At 42.1% G+C, this 22,995-nt stretch overlaps 1 long non-coding RNA gene across 1 annotated transcript in view; it reads left to right on the top strand.

Annotated features, from left to right (window-relative positions):
- The window catches only part of LOC122461793, a 170,263-nt gene that overhangs the window by 9,621 nt on the left and 137,647 nt on the right, over positions 1 to 22,995 (top strand). The window lies entirely within an intron of this gene.

The following is a 22,995-nucleotide window of genomic DNA, read 5'->3' as shown; positions in this document are numbered from 1 at the left end:
ACATGGAAAATATGTCATGCGGTAAATCACCCTTGGCCTAATCTGTAGCAGTGCAGTACACACTGAAAGTGGGATGAAAGCTATCCTTGCGCACTGTGAATTGTTCAAAGACAGAAGGAGACTTTCCATTGAGTTCAGTGAGCGTTGGATGGTGCCCCATGTGTATAAATCCAAAATATTTAGTTTATTATTTATGTTACAGTTGCCTCTGGAGGCCTCAGGACCCAGTTGTGCTAGGTGCTGTTTAAACATAGAGGCTGTCCCTGTTTCAAAAGCCTTGCCATCTAAATAGAATAGCTGGTTCATAAAATAACCCTTTTCTATTAACAGTAACTTGATTCACAAGAAGGACAGGAGCTGTCCGACAAGTGTTTTGGCTATCCCACTAGTATGCGGTTCTGTGATATGAGTATGGTGAAATTATATGCAGTTATTTCTGTTACCTCAGTGCAGAAAGAGGGTCACACACAAAAACACACACTTCTTTTCTTCCTGCCACAAGCCATATACCCTCCCTCCATTTTCCAGAGGGAAATTTCCTCTCCTTTTCATGCTGATCTCTTGAGGTCATTATAAAGTATCTTTGACGTTACTTGAGTTTTTCTTTAAGGTGCATTAGGATGGTTCTGTGGCTAATGTGTATTCCTCACAGAGTGGACTGTGTGATTTATTTGATGCCGCATATGTGAACTCCTTTCTTCAGATCACGGATTCTCAACCAGGGTTGTGGGTGGGGTGGAGTCGTGAGCCCGATGTTTCAGGGGGTCATGACCACCTTCCTGACTAGATGAAAGAGGAGTCCTGAAATTTTTTTCTGTTGGATCATGGGGGTCACAATATGAAAAAGGTTGAGAACTACTGCTTCAGGCATTGAGGATGAAAGTCCGGCCCTGTTGAACTCAATGAGAGGTTTTTTCCCCTTGACTTCAGTGGGGGCAGGCTTTCTAAGGTCTTGTGTACATTGAGGGTTGCAGTCATCAGCCACCATCCACTGATGCAAATACCTAGTACAGGCAGGCAAAACTGCACTGATGCCCTGAACTTAGAGGTTTTCCTGTCTACACTAGAGAGTTTGTATTGGAGCAGCTGCGCTGTCTGCTGGCCATGGATGGCTGTAAAATGGGGCAAATCCTCAATGTAGACAGATCCTTTGACAGATTTTTAAATAAGTAAGAATCAACTTCAGTAGTTAAGGATCACCCGTTAAAGAGGAACTGTGGGAACAGCACCATTCCAAGGAGGTGAAGTTCATTGACACAAGAACATGCCAGTCTCTTTCTTTCACCACTGTTTTATTTTTGTACAGTATGTCTCATGAAATTTTTGCAGACTCTGGAGTCTTATGGATAGAATTAGCATGTATGATTTCAGGCAAGTCACTTCACCTTTGAGTCTTTGTTTTCCCTCCCTTCCTTTCTGTCTGAATTGTAAGTTCTTTGGGGAAGGGACTGTCTCTATGTATTTTTGCAGCACCTACCACAGTGGGTGCTGATCAATGCTGAATTCATTAGGGCTGCTGTAATATAAATGATAGGACAAAATTTCATGTTATTATTTATTATATGACAGTGTGTGTTTTATCTTAACATGTGCACAGTTTTTTAAGAATAATAATATAATGGGTAGGGAAGCAATGTTTCCAGTTGGATACAGCATTGGACTGGGACTTGGAAGACCTGGGTTCAGTCCTGGCTCAGTTGATTGGACAACCTTGGGCAAGACATTTCACCTCCCCATGCCTCAGTTTCCCCATCTGTAAAATGGGAATAATGATAGTGACCTCCATTGTGAAGTGCTTTTGAGATCTATTGTTGGAAAGTGCTATATAAGTGCTAAGTATTAGTATTATCTTTCAGATTTCATTATTTAGTAAACACCGAGGCAGAATATTGATGGTTGAAATTAAACCGATATAATGACTTGAATTGTTATACTTGAGATTCCTGAAAAGAGCACAGCCTGATAGTGCTGACCAGGACACATCCTCCTCTCTCATGGCCATTTGTAAATACAAGGCTTGGTTGTCCAAGATGCTGAGCACTTCCTCCCTAGAAGTAACTGTGTCTTTGACTTCAGGGGGTCGCTCTTGGTTTACAGCAGTGTTTGTGAGATCAGAATCAGGCTCTTGGTCACTGCCAAGAGGGGCTAGATTTGAAATGACAACCTAGAGGTGAAAGGTGCCATTTTGGGTGAAATACTGATCTTGGTTACACCAATGTAAATTAAGAGTATTTTCCATTGACTTTGGTGTAACTGAGGACTTAACATTTCCCAGTGAATCAGATTATAAGGAGTTACTTTTTTTTCTCTCCCAGGAAGGAAAGGAAGAATTGAGCCGCACTTTCTGTAGGCTAAGGTTTCTGTTTATAAACCCATGAACACTGCACCATGTAAAATAAATCTCCCCTTTTGACATCCACTTTCATGACTGCTTTAAATCACTAGTGGTGAAATCCTGGCCCAGTTGAAGTCATGACAAAATGCTCATGGACTTCAGTGGAACGGGAACCAAGGTACCCCCCCAATGTTTTGCTTTGGAAAGACCTTTAAGCTTAGCTTTTATACCTTGGGAAAATCCAAAACACATTGGCAGTCTTGTCTGCTCTATTTTTATGGACCTTAGATGTGACACCATGTAAGCATTTGGCGCTTCGCTTTTATTTTCTCTTTGTGTGTGTGTGGGAGTGTGTGTATGAAGAATTCCAAGAGTGGCTGATGAAAGTGGCACACCCACCTTGAGCCATTTTTAGAATGATTTCTGAAACTAACCTCTCAATTGCAGGCAACAAGGAGAGTAGGAAATAAATTTATTTTGGTTTAAAATCATTACATCAATGTAAAAAAACCTTAACTTAAATAGTTTCTGATAAAAGCTATTTATTTCCCATGAGATTGTCCAGATAGCTAAAGCATCTTATAAATCTGTTTAGGATTCAATTCCTGCACAGATCTCTCTGATGTGTTTAGTTTCCCTTCCCAGAAGGCCTGTATTATATTGATGGTGGTGTGTATTATTACTGCTTATTTACTTTCATCACAAAGCTCAGGAGTTTGTCAGTACAAAAGTAAGTACAACAACAACAACAAATAAATTGTCTTGGACAATTGTTATAGTAAAGCCATTTTATCACATGTCTTTAACCCAGAATGACAGTGTGTGTTGCCTATCACCCTTTACACAATATTCGGTTGTTATGATATTGTATATAAGCATTAACAAATAAAGGAATGCATCCACAACAATTATGTTCCTCTTCTGCTTGATTTAGTTGTCAGTGTGCATTCATGTCTCTGTTAAGTATCTCCTTCACAGCCTTGTCAGGCATACCTTTTTCTCCCCGTAATGTCAACTTAGTACAGCAGGCAAGCCAGGTGAGCCTGGCTCACGTTCAGGTTTTGTCTGTCTCTTTAGCTGAATTTTTTAAAGGGGGGACTTCAGAGAGGTAATTGCTATAAATTACACACAGTCTGTGGTAAATTGCGATGGGAACATAATTGAAAACTGAGCTGAGCAGCACTTCCTTGAGCCAAGCAGGGAGAACTAGAGACGGCCGATGCAATTTGCCGGGGGAGAGGGGAGGCTGTCAAACAGGTTTCAAACTCCTCTCTCCCAAGGTGTAACAGATTCCTGTTCACCATGATTTGCACCACTCTGTCAAGGACTGGCCTGAGGTGCAGCATGGCGATTCTTGGAGGAACACTCATTTTACATGAGGGGAATATCCTTCTTGCAGAGCAGAGGAGCGCAACGGCTTGTGCTAGGGTCCTTGCATAGATGCCATTATTTAAAAAGTTCTATAAGGGGCAGTTGTCCAAGGTCCAGAGGCACTGTAGGGTTTTGTGTGGATTCTGGTGAATTGAAGCCCTTTGCAAACATTACAACTTCTTATGGGAAGTAGGCAACTATTAGGGCTGGACAAAGAACAGGAAGACATAAATTTTATAATTTTCACATTCCCTCCGCCCTCCCCACCCCCATTTTTAATCAAAAATTGAAATTTTGATTAAAAGTTTTATCAAGAAATGTTGTCAAACTATGGTAAATATAATCATTTACATGCAGAACCAAAAGCAGAAAGGCTAAGTGACTTGACTAAGACCATAAAACGGAGTTAGTACCCGAGCAAGGAATAAAAGGCAGAATTCTCTCACTGCCAGCCCCCATTCATAGTCCACTAAAGTAACCATACTGCCTCTCACACTATATAACAGCCCTATCCCTGGAGAGAGGAGCTGGCTGCCCCACATGCAGTGCTAAGAGGGAGTCAGTGCCATCAGCAACAGCCTGAGGTGGTGTCATTTCTCCCCGCTGTGAAATAATGTAAGGGCTCGTCTACCTGGCAAGATACTGCATAGCAAGCCGGGGTGTGAATCTCCCGTGCATCAACTTGCCGTGCAGTAATGTCCTGTGTGCGCTGGACTGCTACAGTGCAGTGAAAGTCCCTGAGTGTGGACTAGCACGCCAAGCCGTGCTCCAGCATTTTCAGTGTGCGGTAGTAGCATCCACATGGAGCGTTACTGCGCGGCAAGCGGGTGTGGTTCAGATTCACAGCCCGGCTTGCTGCACAGTTACTTGCCATGTAGACAAGCCCCAGAACCCTATCAAAAATCAAGAGAGCTCTGGACATGGTTTTCAAAGAGCTCAAAAACCAGCCCTTATGTAGGGGATGAACCAGAAGTACAAGGCCAAATCTGTCACAGATTTTCCACCCAACGTAGGATTAAATTTTGAAGGCCTTCCTCACAATGAAAACGGCTAGAAATGTACAAAGCGGTGAGTGTAGGCCATTCTTCTCCCCCACTCCAAATTTGCAGCCTGCACAGACCAGCTCTAGGAAGAACTAGGTAAATGCCTCTGTTACCAAGGGAAAATGGTCCTTAGAACACTGACTACAATTTGTTTTGGGTATCCACAGGAGAGGTTGGCTTGCCTTTCTTTCTGTCTTTCCCTCCCTCTTATGAAATTAAACTGAATGCTCGGTGTTTTACTCTGCTGGTCCAAATTATTGTGCTGATAGATCTGCTACAGAATTTCCCAAGGGGTGTGGACTCTTTGTAAAGGCCCCAGCATCTTCCAGCACGGAAAGACCCAGAAACAGGCCTTGGGACCACCTGAGTACACCATTCCCTGCCCCTCCCTGGACAGGAGCCCCTCTATGGAATTTCCCAGGCGGAGTGGCTTTATAAGAGGATCTGAACAACCAAGAAGGCAAAACTCCAGCAGCAACTGCCATTTTTAGCAGCATCAGGGGATATGGGGAGGGGGTTACATGATCCCCCCCCAAGAGCCAGCACCTTGGGGGGACATGGTCCCAGCAGCTCCCCTGCCTCTCAGAAGCAACAGGAAGTGACACTGTTACACATAGCTGTACAGTTTTGTGCAAATCACTTAATGGTCTAATTTGCATATATTTAAGTGAAAATTTGTCTACAACACAATTCATTTTATGGTCAAAATTCAGCTTATGAGCAACACACCCAGTCCCAAGGAATGTCCAGGTTAGGACATGGAGCTGTACAAAGTTTGGCAACTGTGGCTGGGATAAGCTGGAAGCTGTCTCGGCGTGGGGTAACTTTGGCAGTGCTGGGGTAAGCTATTGGTGGTGAGTGCCTGGGGATGGGTGTTTTTTGTTTGCTGTGGGTGCCTGGGGCTGTTTGCTGGGTGCTGGAGGGTCACAAGAGTTGGCTGGGTATGGTCCTAGGACTGTTGCTGGGGGTTGAGCGGCTGCTGAGGTATGCTGGTGGAGAGATGGGAGGTGACTGCATGCACGGGTAGCTTGCTGGTAGGGTTAGAGGGTGTTTACTTGGAGTAGCCTAGTGCAGACAAGGGGGGCTGGTGCCCGTAGTGGGTCTTGTTGTCGGTAGCTACCGGTGTGGTGCTCTGCTCTTGTTCGATGATAACAGTCGGCTGCGTGTGTGTTCCCTCTGTGTGCTGCCCCAGCTCTGCGCAGATAGCTAACACAGCAGACCCCGAGAGAACCCCCAAAGACCACAGACTCTAGTAAGGTATGAAGGCACCCGGCTAGGTTTATTGTCAAACGAAGCACAGTAATAGTTCCCTATAGACTCTACAGGGCATACAATGAATTTGTGCCCCAGGCAATGGACACAGCTCAGTCAGTGGCGGGACACTCCACTGCCCCCTAGGCTGGACAAAGATCTGCGCTCCCGGACCTACTTTTATACAATTGCAGGACAGATTACTCATCGTAGTTCAAATGAATCTATCCATCATTTTGTCCTTTTGACCCTGTCTTTAAGATGCACCTGCCTGTTCCTTGTTATGTCTGTGGAGTGTTCTGATGCCGTCTTGGCGCAAGTTCCTCTCATTAGCACTTATGTGTGTGTCCACGTGCTTCTAACAACCTTTTCTTGCCAACTTCTGTGAGTGGGACCTGCCTCTGGCTCAAAGCCCAGCTTTGCTTAACACTGCCTGGAAGTACTTTTGGTTCAGGCTTCAGGCCTCAGACTGGGCCTCTGATACAAGAGTTTGTTTCAGGACCTCCTCTTACTACATTCCCCCACTTTTTATTTTTTTAAGGGGAGGATGTTGACCCATCGTCCCGGAAAAACATAGTGTCTGGATCGAAGATAACCCAGTGGGCTAAACACTGTTATGTGGCTACCTCCTTTTACCATCCATACACTCATGCCCCACCTGTCGTTCAGTCTGCACATTCCCTCGTACGACTGACAGACAGATTTTATTATCCAGTTAATTTTAGTCCCTTATCGTGGGCCTGGGAATGTTAGGCCCGGGACCTGATAGATGTGTGGGGTTTGTGTATGTGTCAACGTTGTTATCAGAAATGCTATGGCCTGTTGGTCACCTGAAGGCTTTGTGAGGATAGGATAAATGTCCAAAGCATACAAATATCTAAGTCTATGGATACAATTATGTGGCTATAAATCAGAATATATATTTGTTGATAAATGAGAATATATAAAAGTTAATACTAGATGAATATATAAGCACATGAGTATATATGAGTATCTATGGATATGCTATAATTATTCATGGATAAATATGTTGTGTGTTATAGCCTACTGCCATAACTCCTTACTCCTTAAAATAATTATTTGGTCGCACCACAGCAGTATTAACTGCCATTTCCATCCCTTTCTGTATTTGACGCTGTAGCTTAGCTTTCTTGGTTTGGCGCACCATGTAACAGCACATTCCCATGAGAGCAACATCTGGATTCCCATCAAGTTTACACTAAGGGTTCGGACCACTGGATGTAAGGTCACATCCTCTGGAATTGCCCACCAGGCACCACCTCTTTTTCTACTTTTTCTACTTCAGTCAATTGCTGTTGGATCAACCGAGTTATTGGTATCAACGACTCTTTGGTTCTTGCCACCAACTCATGTATATCCAACTGCAAAAGTTTCACTGGGGGGAACAAGTGGTCTCCCCCCTGTGCTTCCACTGACATCCCTTCCTCTGCACCTGCCTCACGTGACTCCTCCCTAACCAGGATCCATCAGGAGGGAGCAACCAGTGAGTAGGCCTCACAGCACCTTCTCATGGCCAGAAGGCCCAACTGTAACTCCTGCCTCCAGCTTTGCAGGAAGATGCCTGGGCTCAGGCTGAGGTGTGGACAGGCATGACAGGGCTGCCACATGCACAAGCATCACACAGGACACGTGGCAGTTCTGCTGTCACAACCTCTGTTCCAGTTCCAGACTCGGTGACTTGCTCTGTGGGGTTAACAGATTGTCTGTTGGAAGTGGGAGGTGTGTGACAGGGGGCTAAATAATCATAGGACTGGAAGGGACCTTGAGAGGTCATCTAGTCCAGTCCCCTGCACTCATGGCAGGACTAAGTATTATCTAGACCATCCCTGACTGGTGTTCGTCTGTTAAAAACCTCCAATGATGGAGATTCTACAACCTCCCTAGGCAATTTATTCCAGTGTTTAACCACCCTGCCAGTTAGGAAGTTTTTCCTTATGTCCAACGTAAACTGTCCTTGCTGCAATTGAAGCCCATTGCTGCTGCTTCTATCCTCAGAGGTTAAGAAGAACAATTCTTCTCCCTCCTCCTTGTAATGACCTTTTATGTACTTGAAAATGTTATCTTGTCTCCTCTTAGTCTTCTCTTTTCCAGACTAAACGAACCCAATTTTTTCAATCTTCCCTCATAGGTCATGTTTTCTAGACCTTTAATCATTTTTGTTACTCTTCTCTGGACTTTCTCCAGTTTGTCCACATCTTTCCTGAAATGTGGTGCCCAGAACTGGACACAAGACTCCAGTTGAGCCCTAATCAGTGCGGAGCAGAGCGGAAAAATTACTTTTCATGTCTTGCCTACAACACTCCTGGTAATACATCCCAGAATGATGTTCCCTTTTTATACAACAGGGTTACGCTGTTGACTCATATTTAGCTTATGGTCTACTATGATCCCCAGATCCCTTTCCGCAGTACTCCTTCTTAGGCAGTCATTTCTCATTTTCTATGTGTGCAAGTGATTGTTCCTTCCTAAATGGAGTACTTTGCATTTGTCCGTGTTGAGTTTCATCCTATTTACTTCAGACCATTTCTCCAGTTTGTCCAGATCATTTTGAATATTAATCCTATCCTCCCAAGCACTAGCAACTCCTCCCAGCTTGGTATCGTCCGCAAACTTGTATTCTCTATACTATTATGTAAATCATTCATGAAGACATTGAACAGAACCGGACCCAGAACTGATCCCTGCGGGACCCCACTCGTTATGCCCTTCCAGCATGACTGTGAACCACTGATAACTACCTTATAGTAGCTCCATCTGGGTTGCATTTCCCTAGTTTGTTTATGAGAAGGTCACGTGAGACAGTATCAAAGGCTTTACTAAAGTCAAGATATACCACGTCTACTGCTTCTCCCCATCCACAAGACTTGTTACCCTGTCAAAGAAAGCTGTCAGGTTGGTTTGACACTGTTTGTTCTTGACAAATCCATGCTGACTGTTACTTATCACCTTTTTATCTTCTAGATGTTTGCCATTATCTTTCTGGGTACAGAAGTTAAGTTGACTGGTCTGTAATTCCCCGGGTTGTCCTTATTTCCCTTTTTTAAAGATGGGCATGAAATTTGTCCTTTTCTAGTTGTCTGGAATCTCTCCAGTCTTCCATGACTTTTCAAAGATAATCTCTAATGGCTCAGATCTCTCCTCAGTCAGCTCCTTGAGTATTCTAGGATGCATTTCATCAGGCCTTGGTGACTTGAAGACATCTAACTTGTCTAAGCAATTTTTAACTTGTTTTTCCCACTATTTTAGCCTCCGATCCTACCTCATTCACTATGTTAGATGTCCAATTACCACCAACCTTCTTGGTGAAAACCGAAACAAAGAAGTCATTAAGCACCTCTGCCATTTCCACATTTTCTGTTGTTATTCCCACCCCCACCTCATTGAGTAATGGGCCTAACCTGTACTTGGTCTTCCTCTTGCTTCTAATGTATTTGTAGAATGTTTTCTTGTTACTGTTTATGTCTTTAGCTAGTTTGATCTTGTTTTGTGCCTTGGCCTTTCTAATTTTGTCCCTACATACTTGTGTTATTTGTTTATATTCACCCTTTGTATTTTGACCTAGTTTCTACTTTTTGTAGGACTCTTTTTTGATTTTTAGATCATTGAAGATCTCCTGGTTAAGCCAGGGTGGTCTCTTGCCATACTTCCTATCTTTCCTGCGCAGTGGGATAGTTTGCTCTTGTGCGCTTAATAATGTTTTTTTGAAAAACTGCCCACTGTCTTACACATCATCAGCCTGTATAACTTCCCAATTTAATAATTCATCCTCCCCATTTTCCTGCCTGAGTGTTGCACTCGTTGTCTTGAATAAAACTGCAAGCTCTTCAGGGCAGAGGCCTGTGTTAGTCCAGTGCCTAGCGCAAAGGGGTAGGTGTCTTTGCACACTACTGCAGTGTCAATCAATATGAGCTGTTGGGACTCCCAGTGCATCCAGGTGCAGTTGGTTCATTTTGATTGTAGGTTCATTGAGACAAGGACGTCATCTTCCTTTGTAAAAGGGTAAGCACGATTTCAGCTTTTAACATAATTATTATTTGTATAGTGGTAGTGCCGGGGAGCTCTAGTCATGGACCAGGACCCCATTGTGCAAGGCGCTGTACAGATATAAAGATGTTCTCTGTCCCCAAAGAGCTCACAATCTATACAACAAGAGACAACAGATGGATAATTATAGCAAAGTTACTGGTTGATGCCCAAGAACAACAGTGGTACCGAGCGTATACAACTGTGTAGAGGAGGGCGCGGTGGTCATGCTCCAAAGCCCAACACAGAACCTCAGCAAAGGGGGTTCTAGACTTGAGTACAGTCGTCTAAACCTGAAATACCAATTCAAGTGTGACTGAGAACCAATGACAGAGATGACTTTGTCTACATTTTATGCTATAGCATGTCTGACTAGTTGTTTCATTTAATTTGATTGGGCTCACATAGCTTCCCTGACAGAGGAGGAGTTAAACTACCGTACTGGAAAATGTGGAAATTACAGTCTTTTGTTTCAGTAAACCAATTGGTTTTCTGAACAGACAATCCCAGCCATCATCTCTTGAAAGCAATATAAAGAAGAACGTGACTGTGAAGCAACCTTCATGTCACCTAACCTAAAAAGAAAAAAAATCTTCCAAGGGCAACCAGAAAATACTCGAAAGGAATTAAACAATCTCTAGAGTACATTTGAATTTCTTCTTTTTTGTTTTTTAAAAGTAAGAGAGCCAATGAAAGAGAGAAGTTATTAAAATGAGTTTTCTTTTGGGTGTGAGTTCACAGATCTGAGTACTATTCAGACAACTAATGAAGAAGTTGTAACCAGAGGCACAGAGGCTGATATTATATTTGCAAATAGTGAAAGGAACTTGACCTGCTCAGGTACTTATACCTAAGGCTGCGGGTTTGTCACAGAGGTCACGGAAGTCATGGAGTCCATGACTTTTCGTGACTTCTGCAGCAGCCGGTGCGCTTGGCTCAGGGACAGCTCAGGCAGGTTGCACCGGCCGCTGCTGGGGCAGTCCGGGCGAGCGCGCCATGCCCCCCACTCCCCCCACAGCAGCAGAGTTTGGGTGTGGGAGGGGGTAGGGGCACGGAGTGGAGTGAGGTGGGCTCTGGGTGGTGCTTACCTGGGGGATTCCCCAGAAGTGGTGACATCCCCCTCGCTCAGCTGCTAGGCAGAGGCATGGCCAGGCAGCTCTGTGTGCTGCCTCCACCCAGAGCACTGGCTTCGCAGTTCCCATTGGCCAGGAACCGCGGCCAATGGGAGTTGCGGGAGCAGTGCCTGCAGGAGGAGACGGCCACGCCTCCACCTAGCAGCTGAGCAAGAGGGATGTCGCCACTTACTTGGAGCCCTCCAGGAAACCGCCACCCAGAGCCAGTCTCACCCTGTCCCGTGCCCCAACCCCCTGCCCCCTCCCACACCCAAACTCTGCTGCTGCTGGTGGGGGGAGGCACAGAGCCAGATAGGGAGCCTACCGGCTCCCCCCTATTCCTCCAGCACTCGGGCCGCCCTCCCCCAGACCACCTCCCCAAGTTTTATTCAGGGGTATATAGTGAAAGTCATGAACAGGTCATGGGCCGTGAATTTTTGTTTACTGCTTGTGACCTGTGCGTGACTTTTACTAAAAATACCCATGACTAAAACGTAGCCTTACTTATACCAAGTCTGAACCCATTGTGGAGTGCAAAGTAACCTAATCCTTTTAATAAAAATATATCAAAGCAAACAAGACAGAGCTAACTGCCATGCAGCTCAAATAAAAGACAGACACACACTCCTTTTTTTTTTCTCCCCAAAAGTCCTGAATGAAGTGTTAAAGTCTTACTACAGATATAAAATAAGTTGGTATTTTGAAAACTTTGTTATGGAAGGTGAGGCCTACAAATCAGGATCTGCCAGTAAGATAATTTAAGGGAATATTTCATCACCGTATATGGATATTGAGAACTGGAGAGGGTGTAGAAAAGAGCCACACAAATTATTCAAATTCTGGAAAAAAATGCCTTACAATGGTGATCTAAGGAGCTCAATCAAATTTTATTTTATGAAAAAGAAGATCAAGAGTTGAGTTGATCACTGTTCATAAGTAGAATCGTAGAAATGGAAGACTGGAAGGGATTTTGAGAAGGCATCAAGAACAACCCCTTGGACTGAGGTAGAACCAAGTAAACCTAGACTGTCCCTGAAAGGTGTTTGTCCAACCTGTTCTTAAAAACGTCCATTGAATGGGGAATCCACAATCTCCCTTGGAAGCCTATTCCACAGTTTAGAGTTATAGTGTTTTTCCTAATATCTGACCTAAATCTCCCCTACTGGAGATTAAGTCCATTGCCTCTTATCCTACCTTCAGTGGACATGGAAAAAAATTGGTCACAGTCCTCTTTATAACAGCCCTTAACATATTTGAAGATTTATCAGGATCCCCCTGAGTCTTCTTTTCTCAAGATTAAATATGCCTAGTTTTTTTAACCTTTCCTCAGAGGCCAGGTTTTCTAAATCTTTTATTATTCTTGTTGCTCTTCTCTGGTCTCCCTCCAATTTGTCCACATCTTTCCTAAAGTGTGGTGCCCAGAATTCCAGCTGATTCCACTATTCCAGCTGATGCCTCACCAGTGCTGAGTAGAGCAGGACAATTACCTCCCATGTCTTACATACAACACTCCTGTTAATACACCCATGAATGATATTAGTTAGTCCATCATATTGTTGACTCATTTTCAAGTAGTGATCTACTGTAACCTCCAGATCCTTTTCAGCAGAACTACTGCCTAGCCAGTTATTCCCCATTTTGTAGTTGTGCATTTGATTTCCTTCTTAAGTGAAGTACTTTGAACTTGACAAATTGGAAATTCAATAAAGATAAGGTTGTTTTGAATTCTTAGCTTATCCTCCAAAGTGCTTACAACTCCTCCCAGTCTGATGTCATCTGCAAGTTTTATGAGAATTACTCTCTACTCCATTATCCAAGTCATTAATGAAAATAATGAATAGTCCTGGACCCAGGACTTACCCCTGTGGGATCCCACTAGATACACACTCCCAGTTTGATAGCAAACCATTGATAACTAATTTTTGAGTACGGTCTTTCAACCAGTTATGCATCTGCCTTATAGTAATTTCATCTAGACAACATTTCCCTAGTTTGCTTATGAGAATGTCATGTGGAACTGTATCAAAAGCCTTACTAAAATAAAGATATATTACATCTACTGCTTCTCACCTATGCACTAGGCTGGTAACTCTGTCAAAGAAAGAAATTAGGTTGGTTTGGCAAATCCATGCTGGCTATTCCTTATCACTATATTATCCTTTAGGTGCTTACAAATTGATTGCTGAATATTATGTTCCAGTATATTTCCAGGTATCGAAGTTAGGCTGTGTTAGTCGGTTTATATTTTCACAGATCCTCTTTGTTCCCCCTTTTTAAAAATAGATACTTTGTTTGTACTTCTCCAGTTCTCTGGGACCTCACCTTCATAAGTTCTTGAAGATAATTGCTAATGGTTCCGAGATTGCTTCAGCTAGTTCAATAAGTACCCTAGGATGAATTTCACCAGGCTCTGCCAAGTTGAATACAACTAATTTACCTAAATATTTTTTAACCTGTTCTTTCCATATTTTGTCTTGCCTTCCTTCCCACTTGTTACTAATATTAGTTGTGTTGAGTATCTGGTCACCATTAATCTCTTTAGTGAAGACTGAAGCAAAACAGGCTTTAACCACCTCAGCCTTCTTGTTGTAATCAGTTGTTAGATCTCCTTCCACGCTGTATAAAAGACCTACACTTTCCTTCATGTTTTTCTTACTCCTATTGTATTTAAAGAACCTCTTCTTATCACCTTAAATGTCTCTTTCTAAAGGTAACTCAGTTTTTCCTTAGCCTTTCTCATTTTGTCCCTATATGCTTGTGCTATTCTTTTGGTATACTTTCTTAACAATTCATCCACGTTTCCACTTTTTGTAGGATTCCTTTTTGATTTTCAGGTCATTAAAGAGCTCCTGAGGGAACCATATTGGCCTTTTACTATTCTGTCTTTCCTTTGCATCAAGTAGTTAAAGACCCCATTATTACCACATTTTGTGTTTTGGATATTTCTGTTGTTTGTTCTAGAAATGCCTAATCCACCTCCCGTTCCTGATTTGGTGATGTGTGGTAGACCTCTACCACGATGTCACCCCTAATTTTATCCTTTTTATCTTTACCCAGAGATTTTCAAGTGCTCTGCCTCTCACCTCTTTGTGGACCTCAGAAGGAGTGTATATATTTTTAAGGTATAATGCAAAACCTCCTCCCTTTTTATCTTCCTTGTTCTTCCTGAACAAGCTATACCCCTCTATACCAATATTTCAGTCATAAGACTTCTCATTATGTCTCTGTAATGCCAATTAAGTAACAATTTAGATTATGTACTAATTCTTCCAGTGCTTCCTGTTAATCCCTGTACTCCTTACATTTGTGTATAGATATCTAAGATGTTGAGCAGATTTTCCTTTTGTTGCGCCTGTGACTCTATGGTAATTTTCCATGTCCTCCCTAAAGTCACCTTTTTTTATGCTTACATGTGGGCTTTTGTCCTCTGCCTCCTTTGAACTTAGTGTAAAGACCTCACTAGGTTGGTGAGTTGGTGCGTGAAGATGCTCTTCCCCTTCCTGGTCAGATGGACCCCGTCTTCCTGGCACAGCATCCCATCGTTGAGAAAGCAAAAGGCTTGCCATTGACACTATCTGTGCAGCCATGCCTTCATCTCCAGGGTGCATGTTCCTGCTTGGGCCCATACCCTCAACCAGGACAATGGACAAGACTCCTTCACCCTTGTTCCTAGAGCACTGTAGTCACTGCTGATCTGTTCCGGGTAACACATGGCAGTATCATTAGTGTCCACATGGATAAGAAGCAAGGGGTACTAGTCAGAGGATGGACGAGCATTGATGACTTTTCTGTAATGTCTCATAGAGCAGATCAGGAATTTGTTAATGGAAGGCTTTTCCATTGAAAGCAGTGATTTGTTGAAACCAAAACTTTTTGTGAGAAAAGGTCAGTTCAACGAATTACCTGTTTCAGAAAAAAAATGAAGAAAAAAGTTTTAGAATTGTCAAAATATTCCATTTCAACATTTTCAAAACAAAAAGTTCTGCTTTTCGTTGAAATTACTTTTGATTTTCAAATTTAAATTAACTTATAATAAACAATTAAAAAAAGAGAATTAAACAGAGGCCAAGATCAAAATGAAACATTTTGAAATTATTGACCCAAGCCAAAAACATTTTCAGTTTTCCGGTTTGTGAAAAGTTTTTGAAATTTTGACTTTTCATTTTGATTCAGATTTTTCTGTGGGATGGGAAAACCATTTCCCACCCAACTCTATGTATGAGTCGCTTCACAGGGAGAAAATACTGAAAGAACTCTTTAATCTAGTGGAGATAGATATAACAAGAACCCATGGCTGGAGATTGAAGCTAGACACATTCAAATTAGAAAAAAGGTGCAAATTTTTAACAGTGAGGGAGATTAGCCATTGGAACAAACTGCCAAAGGAAGTGATGGTATTTTCAAATCAATACTGGATGCCGTTCTGGAACACTTTACTCAAGCACAAATAAAGTGGTCAATATAGGAGTAAGTGGATTAAATTTTATGACCTGTGTTATACAGGAGGTCAGACTATTCCCCGCTGGCCTTAAAATCTATGAATCTATGGTTACGGTTGAAACTAGGCCCAAAAGTTAAGAGCCCATATCTGCCTTCATTGATGCTCTGTGTTGTCATCAATTGTTGTTGCACATAAAAAGAAAATCCCTGCTCATGATTGTCTGAGAACACTTGTATAATGACTTAGGATGTTTTTGTTGTTCTGTTTCTTACAGACTAATACTGAAGGTTAAAGCAATGTTAATCATTCAGATCATGTCGGTGAATAGATTCATCCTGATTCGCTGAAACCTGTATTCATAACTATTATCCAATTCTGAACTAATCAAACAGCGTATATATGTCTGTGTTTCCACAGTGGTTCTTCAGAAAAATAACCATAGGACTGGAAGGGACCTCAAGAGGTCATCTAGTCCAGTCGCCTGCACTCATGGCAGGACTGAGTATTATCTAGATCGTCCCTGACATCCCCCTCATAGATCCTCCTGGAGAATCTCTGTTGACTATTTGCAGCATAGGGTTTATGCACTCAGTTAAGTATTCCTGATTCCATCCAGTAGAGGGCACTGCTTACACGTATTTTATTATAATAGGCTCTGTCCTCCTTCCTCTCCAATCACTACATTATATTACATTTTGATACATTACCTACTGTAAACATCTTTTTGTGGATGGTCATGCCTATGCTATACCTTGCTGTTTCTCTAATTAATGTAGTGCACAGAAATCGTCTTCACCATGTAAAAGTAAAATCGTTTAATGATACAGAAAAACTGTTTAGAAACTGGAAACTGGTTACAAATAGAAACAAGCACACAATTAAGACAGTCAATCTTATGGTACTTGCTGGTACTTGCTATTATTTAATCAGTTGCAATTAACACTAGATGAATGTTTACTCTTAATTCTTTACTGAAACACATTCAGGATTCTGACCACAATATTAAGATTACGTTTATTTATGGGGTTTGTTTTTTTTGTCAGAAGTACATGAAGAACTGTAAGCTATTTGTATACTGTGCAGACATTTCAAATAAGAAAACACATACCAAAATTAATGAGTTCACTGTGGAAAGAAAATAGGTATTTTAAAAGTTACACCTTTGGTATATAAATATGTTAAGTGTTCACTATCAAAAGGCAATGGAGGGTGCAAATCATGAAAACTACAGATTACATGAAGAAGAATAAGTAGCTAATTGCATAAAACTAAAATGCAGTCACACTACTACAAAGCTTCCATTGCAGGCAAGACTGTTTTAAAGCTTAATGCACACTTTTATACTGCTTAATTTTTTTATTTTTTTATTTTTTTTGGCATTTTGTAGCTAGCAAAAAACAAAATTGCAATCTGACTGACATGGACTTGCAGTGTTTTCTTTGCAACATTCCTCCTACTGGTAAATACCAAGAGCAGTAGGGAGTTATTACTAAAATCCTGGATCTACATACCCCTGAACATTTAGGAAGAGGACTCTTCGGGGACAGACTCTGGATCCATAGTTTGCAGCTGGCCTCTACAGACTGATCTGAATCAAATAGTTCCAGACTTTTTGGGGAGAGGGGAGTTGAAATTTGAGCACCGATGTGGATTTGAATTTCAGACCTTGTGCATGTTTCCAGTTATAACTGGGCAGACTCTTCATTGCTTTGTACTTTTTGGAGTCATGCTTGCTCATGTCACATTTGCATGTGAAGAGATACTGTTCTGATTTAGTACTGTTTTACATTGCTTTGCACAGGGGTATCTGCCTGGACAAAGTGAAAAGCAATTTTTTTCACGTGTCCAACTCTTGCTATTTTATCACGAGTCTTGCACTATTGTTGTTCTTAAAACGTCAGCTCCTGGAATCTTGTGAGAATCTTTCATCAAATTAAGGAAATTAAGTCTCTATCCTTCATGGTTGCAGAGAAAAGACTGATATGTGATGCTCTAGTTTCAAAAACCAGAAGTAAAAAAACTTAATGATTTGTAAATTTAGTCTCATAATTTTTGGTGCCTGACTCACAACTTTTGAATATTTGAGGTTGGAAGTATTGAAGTGGAAACCAAAATATTCAGCAATGGACATTGCAAACAACAGAAAAATATACAGAGAAATGACAAAAATAAATTCACTGGCTGGCAACTAATGGGATGTCTAGAAATAGGGGGGCAGGAATTTCTTTTACTTTCCCCCAAACCCAAGGCCAAGAATAAACTGAAGTACATTCTGCACATTGCTAAAACCATTCAGGTCATTCGCTTTCCTCCGTATTGGTAATGTGCACGTGAAGAATACATTCTGAAACAAATTTTTTTATTGGCAGCCTAATTCAATGCTCAATTCAATCAAAAGGAGTCTTTCCATTGACGTCGATGGTTGCTGAACCACCCCTAGAGAACAAGGTCTTATTGAGCTCTGAATTTTCTGTTGCATTCTCTGAATTTCATCTGTCACTTTCAGTAAAGATGGCAAGTATCTTTTGGCCCAGAGGTGTTCAGTTTAAGACTTGCTCGCCTTGAGGGTGATATGGAATTCAGAGAAGGATTGTGTCTTCTGAGGCAGTTCGTAAGGAAGAGGATTTGGCTCTTTTTGCTATTAGAGATATTGTTTCCTAGTAAGAGGATGATGAGATTAAAGTGATGGACATACGGTGCAGACCTGAAGTTTCCCCACAGTTCAGAGGTATGGATTCACCTCTGGGGGGTCCTTTTGAGTCCCAGGACAGCATATTCCTTAGCTGTGATTATAGATATACAAGAAAGAGAAAGAAGGGTAAAAGAAGACTAAGTCAAAGTCCATGGTACATAATAGACCTCTCATGCAAGTAACATTTTACACAGAGAATTGCATGCCAAAGGCATTGGGAAGAAAAAGTGTTATTTGTACAGTGTAAAAAAGTTAGATATGGAGGTCTTTGTACTATACTGATCATATATTGTTCTCAGATTTCCTAATGTCGTTGTCATTACACTTGTTGCTAGGTTTACCTGAACCACAAAACAAACACCTTTATTTGAAATTGTATAGAAGTTGTTGTTACTGTTGTCACAGTTCAGGTCAAATGCACCTGTATTCCCCGTCTGTGGTCCAGCAAGGGCTCCCGCTCTAGGTTGCCAGCTCCTCAGCTGTCGCCTCTCTTGGGCAGAGACCTGCATCTCTCTCCATCCTGACTGGGGGTTTTCCAGGCTACACAGTTCCCTGTCTACACGGTGAGTGCTCCAGGAAGCCAGACTGCTTCAACAGGTCTGTGTCTGCTCTTTGCTTTCTCCTCAGAGGCTATGAACATTTGTAATTGCCCGCAGTTGTAACTTATAAGTACCACACAGCTTTTTCTAAGCAGGCACATTTATTCTCAAGATAAAAGTATTTCAGAAAAAAAACATATTAAATACAATAAAAGAACCTACACGCATGCTAAAAACCAGAGGTCCCTGCAACTCCAATCCCAGGCTTTGGCAGGTGTCAGTCCTTCCAACCCTTCCCTAACGATTGGGCCTTGGACAGAAGGGGGGATCCTGTCTGTTTGCTGAAGCAGAAAGAAGGGCCTGAATCAGTGTCAACTCAGGCTATTTATCCAAAAGTCCTATCTTCGTCTATTGGTCTCTGGAGAATCCAGTTTGAACCAGTACATGCGAGCCTGGTACCTCTCTAGAGATGTTACAACTTGAGTGAATTTGCCTAATCATCCCCCACTATCCTTAGTTCCTGGAGGAGTGTGATTGCTCTCCCCCATGAAATTAAATACAATCCCCGGCCCACAATGATACGTAAATTTTTACAGTAAGATCTTGCAGGAAATTCCCATACCTGTCTCAATTGTTGCATATTACTTTTATGAGGAGTTTAGACCTGGAGATTTTACTTTAAGGGAAAAGTCCCCTATCCTCATGTTATCCCAACCAGGGATCCTGTAAGCCCCTCTCAAATCGCTCTAATGGGCCCCATTTTCCATTTTTTGTTCCACACACCTTCAAAGTCTTGAGTTGTGACTGGCAACTGTTCCTGTTTAAGACAACTGACTAGGCATGGCTCTGTGTGCAGCTCCGTATTGTCCCTGAGTACAGGAGTGCCTAGAGGGGGCCCCATTGTGTTAGACACTGTACAAACACAAAGAGAGAGTGAGTCCTGCCCCCCTAAAAGCTTGCAATGTAAGTAAGGAAAACAGGGAAAGGGTGACACAGAGAAGTGAAATGAAAGGTCAGTGACAAAGCTAGGACCAGAACCCAGGTTTCCTGGCTTCCAATCTAATGCTCTATCCACTAGACTATACTGAACAATTCCCCTTGAATTTATTTTCATATAAATATAGTGCTGATATACTACATCAGTACTCTTGATATTTATTGTATGGTTAACCACTAGCTGAAATGCATTGAATCTCCCCTGTGCGTATGTGTGTGTATGCGCTTGTCCCTTTCTCTGCATATACAACAGCAACATAACTATAATGGTCTCTGTAAAACAAACAGCAGAGAGTCAGGGAGGAAGTAGCAAACAAACACTATCCCCCAAAGATTGCAGAGTTTAATGCTGTGAGAATGTAAAGTGCTGTATGAGAGGTTAAAAGGTCAGATGTCAAATCCCTTTTGTCTGTCATGCTCCAAAGGGTGACAAATAGCTATGAGGGTTAAGGTGGAAGTTGCAAATTTTATTATTCTAAGAAGCTGCGAACACAGCTCACGCCTAATGTGTCAAAATTCTCTCTGGTAATATGAGCAGTTCACCCAGTGATCTATTGAAAAAGACTTTTCATTAAATATGGTCATTTCTGACAAGATTAGTCAAAATTAACTGTACAGCTTAAGAGTTTGTGCCACCATGTGTTTTCATACCCTATGCAAGCTGTTGTTGCTTTCATAATGTCTGATATGTTGGCCATTCCCTCCAAATGTGGGCGTCACTGTAGTCCTGGCCACCTAGCAGCCTGTGGGGAAAGGATTGCTAGCCACAACCCCCAAGAAGCCCTCCAGCACAGTAGTTACTGGGGCTGTGTGCTGGGTATACGATTTGCCTTTCAGTATATATTTTTCTCTAATTTATTTGTAACCAACATACAGGTACATCCACAACATTCCTTAATTATTACCCCTGTCTCTGCAACAGGAGAAACAATTCTTCCTAAAGTCGACAATATAGCGAAAACAGCACCAGCTCTTTCCCACCACACCAGAAACCAAATATAGAATTTTGGGGGGGTCAAATTAGTTAAATGTTAAGTTTTAATAGGGCCTTTCGTTGCTCATCATGAAAGGAGCTTTTTCCATGCAGCCTAGAGTGTATTCTGCAGCTCTCTATAATTTGGGAAAGTATACATTAGTGCACAATAATAGGAAGTAAGAAAATAATCGCAAAAGGCTGCCATAGGACCTTTTGTCTGTATGTTGTGCCTTGTTTCTTGTAAGAAGGTTTTTTTTTCCGTCCTGTTTTTTAAAAATGTAGTCTTTGTATTGAGAGTAGGAACCTGTTCTTGTTTTGTTTGGTGGGAGAAAATAAATAGTGTAAACTGTTCCTGAAGATACACTTACACTTGAGGACATAAGCACTATGGCTCAAATGCTCAAAGGTATTTAGGACATAAGGTTCTGGGTCTTTGGGACTCATCACAAACTTTCAGGGACATTCTCTGGCTGAAATTTAAAATGAATTGGGCATTCAGGTCCCCTACACCGGCTATGAAATTCTCAGCTGCAGTGTATTATTGTTACTCCTAAAGTCTTGGGTCTGGATCCTGCAAACATTTATACTCACACTCACACGGCTGGTCCATTGAAATCACTGGGCTTCCTGGCACACCGGATGAACACTGAAGGGTTTTTTTCAGTCTCATGCCATTCTGAGCACAGTGTATATATTTAGCAAAGTATTGCCCGCCTCAAACTTTGAAAAATCGTGAGTTGGGGCTCCCTGAGATCATGAAATAAGCTTAAAAACAACAAGATTACCCCCCACTCACCCAACATTATGTGTAGTTTTTCTTTGCCTTCTGGTTTCTGAGCTTGTAGCAGGGGCCGTGGAGCACTATTTAAAGTTGGGGAGAACATAGTTTTGCCACCCCTCTTGTACCTGACCCTCCTCTTCCTCTCTCAGGCACCATCCCCTCCTCACCAATCAGCAGTCTGACCCCTCTGGCCAATAAGCCCCTACACCCACCCCCTCCCAATTTGAGTGAAAGAGGTTGCAACTTGGTACACAAGGTAGCAGTGCTACCCAGATTTGCATGCTGTGACCCCATGTGCCAGGTGACAACGCCCTCACTTATATTTGTCCCAGCCCCCTGCCTCATGACAGAGGTTTGGCCCAGCCAAAAAGTGGCCAGGACAAAGCCTGGGTGGCCCTCCTTGCTCTGCGGCCTATGGCCCATAAGGAGCATTCACTTAACATTTTCAAACGTGAGCGCTAGAAACTTGCTTTTTTTAAAAATGGAAGCTGAGATTCTTGTGCAATCTCTTGATTGTACCATGTGACGCTTTAATATTGAGCAATAAAATCGACACAGTTGGCAACACTGTTAATAGGAAATAATGTTCTGTTTTTCTATACACAAAGAGCAACTGTGTGTATATATATATATATAATAGTATTGATAATACTAATTGTTTGTTGTTTGTATTACTGTAGCACCTAGGAGCCCTAGTAATGGACCAGGACCCCACTGTGCTAGGCGCTGTACAAAAACAGAACAAAAAGACTGCCCCATCTGTTGTTTTTAAAAATGGAAATAACATTGTAATATGTATATATATTATGTAGCCTAGAAACAGTAGATATAAAGTTAGACCCTGATTCTACAAACACTTACCTGCATGCTTAGCTTTACTCAAGGGAGTAGTCCCAATGACTTCAAGCTCGTGTGCAAGACCCCTTTGCCCAGGAGCCCTCAGTGTCTTCAGTGGGATTCCATGTAAGGATCTGCATTTGCCTTTGTGGATCAGATGGCAGGATTGAGTCTTAGAGACAGGGGTGAGGACCATTAACAATTTGGCCGTGAGGGTGTAAATAATTCTCAAATAATACATGAAGTTTTTGTTTTGGTAAAGTTTTTTGCATAGGGGCCAATGTGCACATTCAAAGCATGGGAAACCAGGTTGTGGACAGGGGTTTAGACGTGCTTGAAAGTTAGATCCTAAGTGGTGGATCCCACAACATTTAGCCCTAAAATGACACTCTTAAATTTTCAAGAACACCTAAATGACTTAGGAGGCTACATCCCATTATCAATAATAACTTAGGCACTTATCAGCCTAAATCTCATTGAAAGTCAATGGGAGTAGAGCTTGTCTACATGGCACCATAGTGAGCGGTTTACGGGGGTGTGATTTGTAGAGCGCTCTAAAGTGTTGTGTGCTAACTGC

This window comes from Chelonia mydas, chromosome 9, assembly GCF_015237465.2.
Source record: "Chelonia mydas isolate rCheMyd1 chromosome 9, rCheMyd1.pri.v2, whole genome shotgun sequence".
Classification (NCBI taxonomy): domain Eukaryota; kingdom Metazoa; phylum Chordata; order Testudines; family Cheloniidae; genus Chelonia; species Chelonia mydas.
Note: the sequence above shows the minus strand (reverse complement) of the source record. Positions and strands in the feature narration are given on the sequence as shown.